Here is a 13,695-nt window from a genome sequence, read left to right as displayed (position 1 = left end):
CATGGTCTAGGGGCTCTTAGGGCTGGTAACATGGTAGCATGGTCTAGGAGCTCTTAGGGCTGGTAGCATGGTAACATGGTCTAGGAGCTCTTAGGGCTGGTAACATGGTAACATGGTCTAGGAGCTCTTAGGGCTGGTAGCATGGTAGCATGGTCTAGGGGCTCTTAGGGCTGGTAACATGGTAGCATGGTCTAGGAGCTCTTAGGGCTGGTAGCATGGTAGCATGGTCTAGGAGCTCTTAGGGCTGGTAACATGGTAACATGGTCTATGAGCTCTTAGGGCTGGTAACATGGTAGCATGGTCTAGGAGCTGAGGGCTGGTGACATGGTAACATGGTCTAGGGGCTCTTAGGGCTGGTAACATGGTAACATGGTCTATGGGCTCTTAGGGCTGGTAACATGGTAACATGGTCTAGGGGCTCTTAGGGCTGGTAGCATGGTAGCATGGTCTAGGGGCTCTTAGGGCTGGTAACATGGTAGCATGGTCTATGAGCTCTTAGGGCTGGTAACATGGTAACATGGTCTAGGAGCTCTTAGGGCTGGTAACATGGTAGCATGGTCTAGAAGCGCTTAGGGCTGGTAGCATGGTAGCATGGTCTATGAGCTCTTAGGGCTGGTAGCATGGTAACATGGTCTATGAGCTCTTAGGGCTGGTAACATGGTAGCATGGTAGCATGGTCTATGAGCTCTTAGGGCTGGTAGTATGGTAGCATGGTCTAGGAGCTCTTAGGGCAGGTAGCATGGTAGCATGGTCTAGGAGCTCTTAGGGCTGGTAACATGGTAGCATGGTCTAGGAGCTCTTAGGGCTGGTAACATGGTAACATGGTCTATGGGCTCTTAGGGCTGGTAACATGGTAGCATGGTCTAGGAGCTCTTAGGGCTGGTAGCATGGTAGCATGGTCTAGGGGCTCTTAGGGCTGGTAACATGGTAGAATGGTCTAGGGGCTCTTAGGGCTGGTAGCATGGTAGCATGGTCTAGGAGCTCTTAGGGCTGGTAACATGGTAGCATGGTCTAGGAGCTCTTAGGGCTGGTAACATGGTAACATGGTCTAGGAGCTCTTAGGGCTGGTAACATGGTAGCATGGTCTAGGAGCTCTTAGAGCTGGTAGCATGGTAGCATGGTAGCATGGTCTAGGAGCTCTTAGGGCTGGTAACATGGTAGCATGGTCTAGGAGCTCTTAGGGCTGGTAGCATGGTAGCATGGTCTAGGAGCTCTTAGGGCTGGTAGCATGGTAGCATGGTCTAGGAGCTCTTAGGGCTGGTAGCATGGTAGCATGGTCTAGGGGCTCTTAGGGCTGGTAGTATGGTAGCATGGTCTAGGAGCTCTTAGGGCAGGTAACATGGTAGCATGGTCTAGGAGCTCTTAGGGCTGGTAACATGGTAGCATGGTCTAGGAGCTCTTAGGGCTGGTAGCATGGTAGCATGGTCTAGGAGCTCTTAGGGCTGGTAGCATGGTAGCATGGTCTAGGAGCTCTTAGGGCTGGTAGCATGGTAACATGGTAGCATGGTCTAGGGGCTCTTAGGGCTGGTAACTGCAAATTCAGCTATTGTGGAAAGCCAGCCAATATGAAACGAAAGCATAAACTATATTAAAATTACAAAAGGTTGCAGCATACGTTGTGTAAATGGTGAACTCATACGGCTGTCAACCCTTGTCACTGCAATCCGTTTCACATTTGCTAGCAGACTAGCTAGCTACCTTGTAGATCGAAGCCCATTATAGAATGATAATAGATGATAGACATCTCCTACTGTAAATAACCTGCACACTGTGTGTGTGTGTGTGTGTGTGTGTGTGTGTGTGTGTGTGTGTGTGTGTGTGTGTGTGTGTGTGTGTGTGTGTGTGTGTGTGTGTGTGTGTGTGTGTGTGTGTGTGTGTGTGTGTGTGTGTGTGTGTGTAGCCAGCCAGCCAGATAGATGAAGGCAAAAAAATTAAAAAGATAGGACATCAGAAAAATTTTCAGTACACCAAAACGCTAAGTAAGAACCCTAGTAGCAGAATATCTCATATACTAGTTGATAAAATGTTCATAAGAAAGAAGTGAAATACTAATGGAAATGTTTCAAATGTGTCACTAGGCAGAGCAGGCAACAGATGGCACACAGACAGCAGAGCTGGGGACATATAGGCAGGGACAGACTGGCAGAGACAGACTGGCAGGGACAGACTGGCAGAGACAGGGAGTCTCAGGTAAGTTTGTTGAGCCTGTTTGGCAACATTATGAAAGGTTCTCTCTTTTTTGGACTTGTAAAATAGGGACATAATTGGACAATGCCATGGATACCCCCACTCTCAACTTAAACTGGTGACTGAACTAAGATTTGTTTAAGGCAATGGTATTGCTGTTGTGATTAATTGTGTTGTTTTGGGTACCGGTAGTTAGGAGTATGGCAAACACCTTATTTATTTTCTAGGAGACAGACTGTGAGTCAGTGTGGGTGGTGAAAGGGAAAGAGCCAAAGAGAGGGACTTCAGAGGACAGTGTCACAGCCACGGCAGGACTAGGTGTCACCCTTGTTGCCAGCAGCACCAGTATAGGGGACAGTGGCACAGCATTGTCCAGTTACCTCAGTGATGACACAAAACCATATCAGCCACACCCACAATTTATAGAACCGCAAACTCTTGCCAACAGAGTGTTGACATTTCAAGAGAGATGGTTTCGCGATTTCCCCTGGCTGCATTATAACCCATCAATAAAAGGAGTGTTGTGTTTTCACTGTAGCCAAGGGTTTTGTGATGAGTGCGTACTGGCGGCAGAGAAGTCAGGCGCAGGAGAGCAAAGACTGTGTTACAACAGCGCAGTGTAATAATAAAAATCACCGTGAACAAAAACAATAAATATATACAATGGGAGAAAAAAAACTTCGCACGCCAGACAGTACACTTACTAATTATTTATACATACTTTTATACATACTTGTCCATAGCTGCTGTTTGAAGAGTTGAGACACTGACTGAACAATAAATATGTATTTTAGAAGGACATTTTTGGTTGATTTATTTGAGTTATTCATTGAAGTAGTTATTTTGCTTTGAGAGCTGTACTTATTTTGAGCTTTTTGTTCTTGTAAAGATTTTGTAGAAGACTCAGGCCAGTGGCACATATTTAATGATTATATAAATGTATCAGAAAAAGTAAAATAAAAAGGTAAATTCAATACAGAGACCAACTTTGTGATGGTTCTCAATGGAGATTATTTTAGATGAGATCACACCATGTTCATTGTATTTATGAAAACTGGACCCATACACAGTGTACAGTACCATTGCCACCTACTGGCCTTTCTTGGTATTGCTGGTTGTAAATACATACTGGACTGATAAGGAACACTGCTATAACTATTATTATTATTAGTATTATAACGATGTAAACATTTTAACAAGTTGGGACAACCCTTCAGTTAACTACCTATCAATTATCAAGTAGTAGTAATTATGGTTCCTCAATATACATTTAACATATTACAACGTAGGCTACGTGTTACAACACTACTTTTGGTGTCCCCCTCAGGAATTACTCTTGAGAAAATGTCATGTACTTGTCCCCTCCAAAGTTGATATCAGATTTTCGCCCCTGAGTAACCCCCTTCCCCATACCCATCTCAGCCATTTTGTCCTCCCGATAAGCTCTCGATTTAATATAATAAAAATAACAACTCCTACGGATAAAGAAGAGACATCAACGTCGATAAAACAAATAGTCACCGCTCGTTATTCTAGGCGTAGCACCTTCACAACGTATCGGGTGTCTGTGTGTAGTGAATAGACCAAGCCACGGGGTTCCAGCTTCCAGTGATGCCTTCCGTTATGTCAGTCAGTGGATGATAATAACCAATGTAGCCGGGTTTCCTCTTAAAACGATAGCTGAAAACAGTGGCATGTGCAGTGGGCTAGTCAGCTTTTCGTTTTAAGAGGAAACCCGGTACCTGGCCTACTGTTATTTCCCCTTTATGCACTTGGGGGCGACATTGTTTTGGTCAGCTTAGCAAAGAAAACGGAAAGTCCTGTTTGGACTAAAGACTTGACTGTAAAAAGTGATTTTTGGACTAAAGACTTGACTGTAAAAAGTGATTTTTGGACTAAAGACTTGACTGTAAAAAGTGATTTTTGGACTAAAGACTTGCCTGTAAAAAGTCCTGTTTGGACTAAAGACTTGACTGTAAAAAGTGATTTTTGGACTAAAGACTTGACTGTAAAAAGTGATGTTTGGACTAAAGACTTGACTGGTAAAAGGTCCTGTTTGGACTAAAGACTTGACTGTAAAAAGTGATTTTTGGACTAAAGACTTGACTGTAAAAAGTGATGTTTGGACTAAAGACTTGACGGTAAATAGTCCTGTTTGGACTAAAGACTTGACTGTAAAAAGTCCTGTTTGGACTAAAGACTTGACTGTAAAAAGTGATGTTTGGACTAAAGACTTGACGGTAAATAGTCCTGTTTGGACTAAAGACTTGACTGTAAATAGTCCTGTCTGGACTAAAGACTTGACTGTAAAAAGTCCTGTTTGGACTAAAAACTTGACGGTAGGCCTACTAACTGTGTGAGGAAGTACAGTATGGAAACAACCAGAGAAAAACAATGGGCTAGTTAAAGACAACGGCCGAGGTTAATGGTCAATGCATCAAACATACATACTGTAGTTTATTAGTAGTTTATGGGCCGGTCCGGCGCTGTCCATGGTGCTGAATCACTGTTAGTCTACTACAGCCTCGGTGCCTGTGGTGGTTCTGAATGGTCACTATTCTGTGTGTGAACGTTGTGGACCACAGATAACACACAGGGGAACGGTTTTCCCTCGATGTTTCTTCTAAATATGAATAATGTACATTACCATCATTTAAAAGGCTTTTTAATGTAGCATGATCCTTTCAGATGATCTCATCTATATATGTATTGAGTTGGGGTGGGCAGTCTAGTTTTGTATTTCTATGTTTTTCCTATTTCTGTGTTTGGCCTGATATGGTTCTCAATCAGAGGCAGGTGTTTTGTGTTGTCTCTGATTGGGAACCATATTTAGGTAGCCTGTTTTGTGTTGGGTTTTGTTGGTGGTTGTCTTCAGTCTTTGTGTATCTGCACCAGATAGAACTGTTTCGGTTTTCACGTTTGTTGTTTTGTAATTTGTAGTGTTCGGTTTTTGATTATTCATTAAAACATGATGAACACTAATCACGCTGCGCTTTGGTCCTCTCCTTCTTCCACAGAAGAAAACCGTTACACTCATATTTATTTAATTTCTCCGACAGTAAATAAAGCAAATGAACAAAACATGACTTCGCCAAGTCTCGAGTAGCTCACTTTCCACCCGTTGATATCCTCTCCTGTGCTATAGCCTACAACCCCGTGTTCCTGCGCGTAATGGTCTCATCCAAGGCAAACTGGAGCTACGCGATGCGAGCAGAGGAGGCTTGGAAACAAAGAAACCACCGTGTCGGATTTGGGGAAGAACAAGAGTCAAGAAATCTCAAACCAAGAGATGGACCACAATTTATGACAACAGTTTTAATTAAAAAACAAGGCTTGATTTTATATTTCTAAACATAGGTGGTCCATTATTGAATTTAACAGAATCTGGAGCTTTGACAAGTTGTTCTGTATCCCGATGCATTGGTGGACGGGTGCAGTGTGCTAGTCAAGCCGTGGTTCTGTAGCGTTTGTGCCAGACATTGACTGGGACAGGGTTGAGGGACATGACTGTCTTGGATGCAGTGAACTGAGGATTCAATGGACTCTGGCTGGGAATAGTTTATTGTTCTATATGCGGGGTCGTTAAGGAGGTGAGTGCGAAGCAGGTGCAACTTTCTTTGTTCTTCAATAACAGCCGTTGGTTGTTGAATTCATTTGAACATTGTGTTCAAGGCTTACTGTATGTAGCCCGTCTTTCTGAAAGGAGACGCTTGATGACAAGACATGATGGAGACAACTGACATACAGTAAGATAATAGATTAATTCGTTGGGAAAATGTCACATTATCATGAAAAAAAAACAGGTTTTGTAAATATTTGTAATTTTGTAGTTTCAATAATGTTCCAACTAACGGTTGTAGCCTATGTCTCAACACATTTAATTGTCTCCGTATCCATTGTTCTAATATCCCCAACAAACACAATTATCGATGTGGTTATTTATAAACGTTGGTATTTTATTAGATTTTAGGGTGTATAATTACGCGCCACAGCATGTAATCGATTCCCCCGACTGCCCGCTGCGCTGCCCGGCGAACTCTTGGTGGAAAGTCACGTGTGCAATCTGACGACTAGGTCCATCACAATCTGTGTTGACAATTGAGCACATTGTACAGATATAATATAAATAGTAACCTACATCCGGTAGAAACATAGTAGACGGCTTTTTAATGGCAGTCTGAGGTTGGGGCAGTTTAGTTGAAGGGGAAATCTTGGAAAACAACACACTTGCTTTGGTAACCAGCCGAGGGACGGGTCTGAAGAAATGTAACGACTCTTAAATTTACAGACAGAGCTATCGGTGCAAAGACCCTGAGAGCTTTGTGTGTATGAGTCTCTTGTAAAGGAGGACGTGTTTTTCACCGCTGTGGTTGGCAGTGTCTTGGGCTGTGGTTGTTACAGACAACAACATACAGTATAAGCTACCCTTTCTTATGTACTGTATGTGGGTTGAGGCTCCTGTGTTAATTGAACAATTTGTTGTGAAAGAGCTCTTTAATAAACAATTGACATTTGAAATATTCGCTAGTTTGAAGATTAAAAAAAATGTCCCCTGTGTTCTGAAGGCAGAAAACGTGCATTTCAATCATTGCTTTAGACACATCTTTAAGGATAGTGAGTGACGGACGGTTACGATGAGGAAGGGAAAGTATTGGGAATGTAATATGGACGCTGCATAGCGTGAAATGGGGGCATTGTGTTTTGTGAAGGCAGTTATGTAATAATGGAAGGACAAAATAACCCAGGCAGCAACAGCACTTCTCCTGAGGGAGGGGGGGGGCTCACAGTCTAATGAGTTATGCTGCAACAGGCCAAATGTTTTGACAGGCTAATACATTATCAGAGGACAGAGAGAGAGGGTGAGAGAGTGAAGGGGTAAGGGAGATTAAAGAGGGGGGGGGGGGGGGGTGAGGGAGAGAGAAAGAAAGGGTGAGAGAGGGAGGGGGGAGTAAAGGAGATGGGAATGAGGTAGAGAGTGAGGGGGGAGTAAAGGAGATGGGAGTGAGGTAGAAAGAGTGAGGGAGAGAGAGAGGGTGAGAGAGAGAAGGGGTAAGAGAGATGAAAGAGAGGGGGGGTGAGGGAGAGAGAAAGGGTGAGAGAGGGAGGGAGGTAAGGGAGATGAGAGAGAGGGGTGAGTGAGAGAGAGAGGGGGTGATGGAGAGAGAGCGGGGGGGTGAGGGAGAGAGAGAGAGGGTGAAGGAGATGAGAGAGAGAGGGTGAGGGAGATGAGAGAGAGAGGGTGAGGGAGATGAGAGAGGAGGTGATGGCCTGAGGAAGAGAGTGGGAGTGAGAGAAAATGAGACTGGGAGAGAGAGAGTGATGGGATAGAGAGAGAGAGGAGGGTGGGACTGTGAGAGAGAGAGGGGGATGGGACTGTGAGAGAGAGAGAGAGAGCAAGAGGGAGACTGTGAGAAAGGATGAGAGAGAAAGTCGATTCTAACCTTATTAATCCACTTCACTGCTGTCCTTCCCAACAGCTACAGATTCCCCAGCAGATGCTGTATAGACACCAGCTACAATACAACAAAGCCATGCAGATGGCAGTCTTTATCCAGGGAGCTGCTGCTACAGCCAACGGAGGAGACGGGGACTCGTTTTGATTCAGGGTGTGGTTTTATACACACTATAATACATGTTTTATTTGACAGATACCTTTGAAGACACTCAAGGACACCATGTTGTTGCTTGTTCTAGAACATCATGTAGAGAGAGGGTCATGTTCTAGAACATCATGTAGAGAGAGGGTCATGTCCTAGAACACATCATGTAGAGAGAGAGTCATGTTCTCGAACATCATGTAGAGAGAGGGTCATGTTCTAGAACATCATGTAGAGAGAGGGTCATGTTCTAGAACATCATGTAGAGAGAGAGTCATGTTCTAGAACATCATGTAGAGAGAGAGTCATGTTCTAGAACATCATGTAGAGAGAGGGTCATGTTCTAGAACACATCATGTAGAGAGAGGGTCATGTTCTAGAACATCATGTAGAGAGAGAGTCATGTTCTATAACATCATGTAGAGAGAGGGTCATGTTCTAGAACATCATGTAGAGAGAGGGTCATGTTCTAGAACGTCATGTAGAGAGAGGGTCATGTTCTAGAACACATCATGTAGAGAGAGGGTCATGTTCTAGAACATCATGTAGAGAGAGGGTCATGTTCTAGAACATCATGTAGAGAGAGGGTCATGTTCTAGAACATCATGTAGAGAGAGGGTCATGTTCTAAAACATCATGTAGAGAGAGGGTCATGTTCTAGAACATCATGTAGAGAGAGGGTCATGTTCTAGAACATCATGTAGAGAGAGAGTCATGTTCTAGAACAGCATGTAGAGAGAGAGTCATGTTCTAGAACAGCATGTAGAGAGAGGGTCATGTTCTAGAACGTCATGTAGAGAAAGAGTCATGTTCTAGAACGTCATGTAGAGAGCGGGTCATGTTCTAGAACGTCATGTAGAGAGAGGGTCATGTTCTAGAACATCATGTAGAGAGAGGGTCATGTTCTAGAACATCATGTAGAGAGAGAGTCATGTTCTAGAACATCATGTAGAGAGAGGGTCATGTTCTAGAACATCATGTAGAGAGAGGGTCATGTTCTAGAACATCATGTAGAGAGAGGGTCATGTTCTAGAACACAGCATGTAGAGAGAGGGTCATGTTGTAGAACATCATGTAGAGAGAGGGTCATGTTCTAGAACATCATGTAGAGAGAGGGTCATGTTCTAGAACACAGCATGTAGAGAGAGGGTCATGTTCTAGAACATCATGTAGAGAGAGGGTCATGTTCTAGAACACATCATGTAGAGAGAGGGTCATGTTCTAGAACACAGCATGTAGAGAGAGGGTCATGTTCTAGAACATCATGTAGAGAGAGAGTCATGTTCTAGAACGTCATGTAGAGAGAGGGTCATGTTCTAGAACGTCATGTAGAGAGAGAGTCATGTTCTAGAACGTCATGTAGAGAGACGGTCATGTTTTAGAACGTCATGTAGAGAGAGGGTCATGTTCTAGAACAGCATGTAGAGAGAGGGTCATGTTCTAGAACAGCATGTAGAGAGAGGGTCATGTTCTAGAACAGCATGTAGAGAGACGGTCATGTTCTAGAACGTCATGTAGAGAGAGGGTCATGTTCTAGAACAGCATGTAGAGAGAGGGTCATGTTCTAGAACGTCATGTAGAGAGAGGGTCATGTTCTAGAACACAGCATGTAGAGAGCGGGTCATGTTCTAGAACAGCATGTAGAGAGAGGGTCATGTTCTAGAACGTCATGTAGAGAGAGGGTCATGTTCTAGAACATCATGTAGAGAGAGGGTCATGTTCTAGAACATCATGTAGAGAGAGGGTCATGTTCTAGAACATCATGTAGAGAGAGGGTCATGTTCTAGAACATCATGTAGAGAGAGGGTCATGTTCTAGAACATCATGTAGAGAGAGGGTCATGTTCTACAACATCATGTAGAGAGAGGGTCATGTTCTAGAACAGCATGTAGAGAGAGGGTCATGTTCTAGAACGTCATGTAGAGAGAGGGTCATGTTCTAGAACAGCATGTAGAGAGAGGGTCATGTTCTAGAACATCATGTAGAGAGAGGGTCATGTTCTAGAACAGCATGTAGAGAGAGGGTCATGTTCTAGAACATCATGTAGAGAGAGGGTCATGTTCTAGAACAGCATGTAGAGAGAGGGTCATGTTCTAGAACGTCATGTAGAGAGAGGGTCATGTTCTAGAACATCATGTAGAGAGAGGGTCATGTTCTAGAACATCATGTAGAGAGAGGGTCATGTTCTAGAACAGCATGTAGAGAGAGGGTCATGTTCTAGAACAGCATGTAGAGAGAGGGTCATGTTCTAGAACACATCATGTAGAGAGAGGGTCATGTTCTAGAACATCATGTAGAGAGAGGGTCATGTTCTAGAACATCATGTAGAGAGAGGGTCATGTTCTAGAACACATCATGTAGAGAGAGAGTCATGTTCTAGAACAGCCTGTAGAGAGAGGGTCATGTTCTAGAACAGCCTGTAGAGAGAGGGTCATGTTCTAGAACAGCATGTAGAGAGAGAGTCATGTTCTAGAACGTCATGTAGAGAGAGAGTCATGTTCTAGAACGTCATGTAGAGAGAGAGTCATGTTCTAGAACGTCATGTAGAGAGAGAGTTTGGATATAGTTTAGACTGAACTGGATGGGAACGTTGTGGTGTCAGGACCGGGATGCCTGCCTTTCTGTTTGCAGGAGAGACAGAGGAAAGAGACTGTGTTGTGATTTGAGTAATAATGGAATCATAATAGTGTCACGTAGCCCTAGATGAAGTTCTATCTGTTCTTAGACCTCCGTGCAGTGTGACAAGGATCATATGAGTTGGTTAGACAGCTAAAACAGATCTGGGACCAGGCTTTGTATTACCTCCTATGTCTCATAGAAATCTCCTGCATCGCTATCTCCTGCATCGCTATCTCCTGCATCGCTATCTCCTGCATCGCTATCTCTGTATCAGAGTCCCTGACAGCTATAGACGGTCCCAAATGGCACCCTATTCCCTACATAGTGCACTAGTTTTGACCTGGGCTGGCTCCCTATTCCCTACATAGTGCACTAGTTTTGACCTGGGCTGGCACCCTATTCCCTATATAGTGCACTACTTTTGACCTGGGCTGGCACCCTATTCCCTTTATAGTGCACTACTTTTGACCTGGGCTGGCACCCTATTCCCTTTATAGTGCACTACTTTTGACCTGGGCTGGCACCCTATTCCCTTTATAGTGCACTACTTTTGACCTGGGCTGGCACCCTATTCCCTACGTAGTGCACTACTTTTGAACAGGGCCATTAGTCACTGACTGTAGTATCTTGATGTCCACGGTCTGATCCTGGAGTGGCTCAACAGTGAACTGTCGAGTAATCCTCTTTAAGTTTCTGTCACCTCCTCAGTACTAACCTGGGATTTACAAGGATCAACTAGAGAGCTGTGTCCTCCACGATGGACTAGGGATATCATAGTGAGCCTGGCTGTGTGGTTAACACAGTGGACTAGGGATTACATAGTGAGACTGGCTGTGTGGTTAACACAGTGGACTAGGGATAACATAGTGAGACTGGCTGTATGGTTAACACAGTGGACTAGGGATATCATAGTGAGCCTGGCTGTGTGGTTAACACAGTGGACTAGGGATATCATAGTGAGCCTGGCTGTGTGGTTAACACAGTTTGCTAGGGATATCATAGTGAGCCTGGCTGTATGGTTAACACAGTGGACTAGGGATATCATAGTGAGCCTGGCTGTATGGTTAACACAGTGGACTAGGGATATCATAGTGAGACTGGCTGTGTGGTTAACACAGTGGACTAGGGATATCATAGTGAGACTGGCTGTATGGTTAACACAGTGGACTATGAAACACAGTGAGCCTGGCTGTGTGGTTAACACAGTGGACTAGGGATATCATAGTGAGACTGGCTGTATGGTTAACACAGTGGACTAGGGATATCATAGTGAGCCTGGCTGTGTGGTTAACACAGTAGACTAGGGATATCATAGTGAGCCTGGCTGTGTGGTTAACACAGTTTGCTAGGGATATCATAGTGAGCCTGGCTGTATGGTTAACACAGTGGACTAGGGATATCATAGTGAGCCTGGCTGTATGGTTAACACAGTGGACTAGGGATATCATAGTGAGACTGGCTGTGTGGTTAACACAGTGGACTAGGGATATCATAGTGAGACTGGCTGTATGGTTAACACAGTGGACTATGAAACACAGTGAGCCTGGCTGTGTGGTTAACACAGTGGACTAGGGATATCATAGTGAGACTGGCTGTATGGTTAACACAGTGGACTAGGGATATCATAGTGAGCCTGGCTGTGTGGTTAACACAGTGGGCTAGGGATATCATAGTGAGCCTGGCTGTGTGGTTAACACAGTGGACTAGGGATATCATAGTTCGCCTGGCTGTATGGTTAACACAGTGGACTAGGGATATCATAGTGAGACTGGCTGTATGGTTAACACAGTAGACTAGGGATATCATAGTGAGACTGGCTGTATGGTTAACACAGTGGACTATGAAACACAGTGAGCCTGGCTGTGTGGTTAACACAGTGGGCTAGGGATATCATAGTGAGCCTGGCTGTGTGGTTAACACAGTGGACTAGGGATATCATAGTTCGCCTGGCTGTATGGTTAACACAGTGGACTAGGGATATCATAGTTCGCCTGGCTGTATGGTTAACACAGTGGACTAGGGATATCATAGTGAGCCTGGCTGTATTGTTAACACAGTGGACTAGGGATATCATAGTGAGCCTGGCTGTGTGGGTAACACAGTGGACTATGGATATCATAGTGAGCCTGGCTGTGTGGTTAACACAGTGGTCTAGGGATATCATAGTGAGCCTGGCTGTGTGGTTAACACAGTGGACTAGGGATATCATAGTGAGCCTGGCTGTGTGGTTAACACAGGGGACTAGGGATATCATAGTGAGACTGGCTGTGTGGTTAACACAGTGGACTAGGGATATCATAGTGAGCCTGGCTGTGTGGTTAACACAGTGGTCTAGGGATATCATAGTGAGCCTGGCTGTGTGGTTAACACAGTGGACTAGGGATATCATAGTGAGCCTGGCTGTGTGGTTAACACAGGGGACTAGGGATATCATAGTGAGACTGGCTGTGTGGTTAACACAGGGGACTAGGGATATCATAGTGAGCCTGGCTGTGTGGTTAACACAGTGGACTAGGGATATCATAGTGAGCCTGGCTGTGTGGTTAACATAGTGGACTAGGGATATCATAGTGAGCCTGGCTGTATGGTTAACACAGTGGACTAGGGATATCATAGTGAGCCTGGCTGTGTGGTTAACACAGTAGACTAGGAAACATAGTGAGACTGGCTGTATGGTTAACACAGTGGACTAGGGATATCATAGTGAGCCTGGCTGTGTGTTTAACACAGTGGACTAGGGATATCATTATTATTATAAAATAAAGAAAATGTTAACTAGGCAAGTCAGTTAATTAAGAACAAATTCTTATTTACAATGACGGCCTACCAAAAGACAAAAGGCCTCCTGCAGGGACGGGGCCTGGGATTAAAATAAATACAATACAGTTGTTGTCCAGATTGTATATGATTCTGCTGTAATTAGGGGACACAGTTGTCATCCATATTGTATATGGTTCTGCTGTAATTAGGGAACACAGTTGTCATCCATATTGTATATGGTTCTACTGTAATTAGGGGACACAGTTGTCATCCATATTGTATATGGTTCTGCTGTAATTAGGGGACACAGTTGTCATCCAGAATGTATATGGTTCTACTGTAATTAGGGGACACAGTTGTCATCCATATTGTATATGGTTCTGCTGTAATTAGGGAACACAGTTGTCATCCAGAATGTATATGGTTCTACTGTAATTAGGGGACACAGTTGTCATCCAGAATGTATATGGTTCTACTGTAATTAGGGGACACAGTTGTCATCCATATTGTATATGGTTCTGCTGTAATTAGG

General features: G+C 44.2%; 1 protein-coding gene across 1 annotated transcript in view; it reads left to right on the top strand.

The window, feature by feature from the left end:
* The first annotated feature begins 5,368 nt into the window (after positions 1-5,368).
* The window catches only part of LOC139546225 (transmembrane protein 198-like), a 34,129-nt gene continuing 25,802 nt past the window's right edge, over positions 5,369-13,695 (top strand). Inside the window, exon 1 of the mRNA XM_071354354.1 lies at positions 5,369-5,777. The gene's annotated coding sequence lies outside the window, so the exon portion shown is untranslated. The remainder of the gene's footprint in view (positions 5,778-13,695) is intronic.

Source organism: Salvelinus alpinus, chromosome 20, assembly GCF_045679555.1.
Source record: "Salvelinus alpinus chromosome 20, SLU_Salpinus.1, whole genome shotgun sequence".
Classification (NCBI taxonomy): Eukaryota; Metazoa; Chordata; class Actinopteri; order Salmoniformes; family Salmonidae; genus Salvelinus; species Salvelinus alpinus.
Note: the sequence above shows the minus strand (reverse complement) of the source record. Positions and strands in the feature narration are given on the sequence as shown.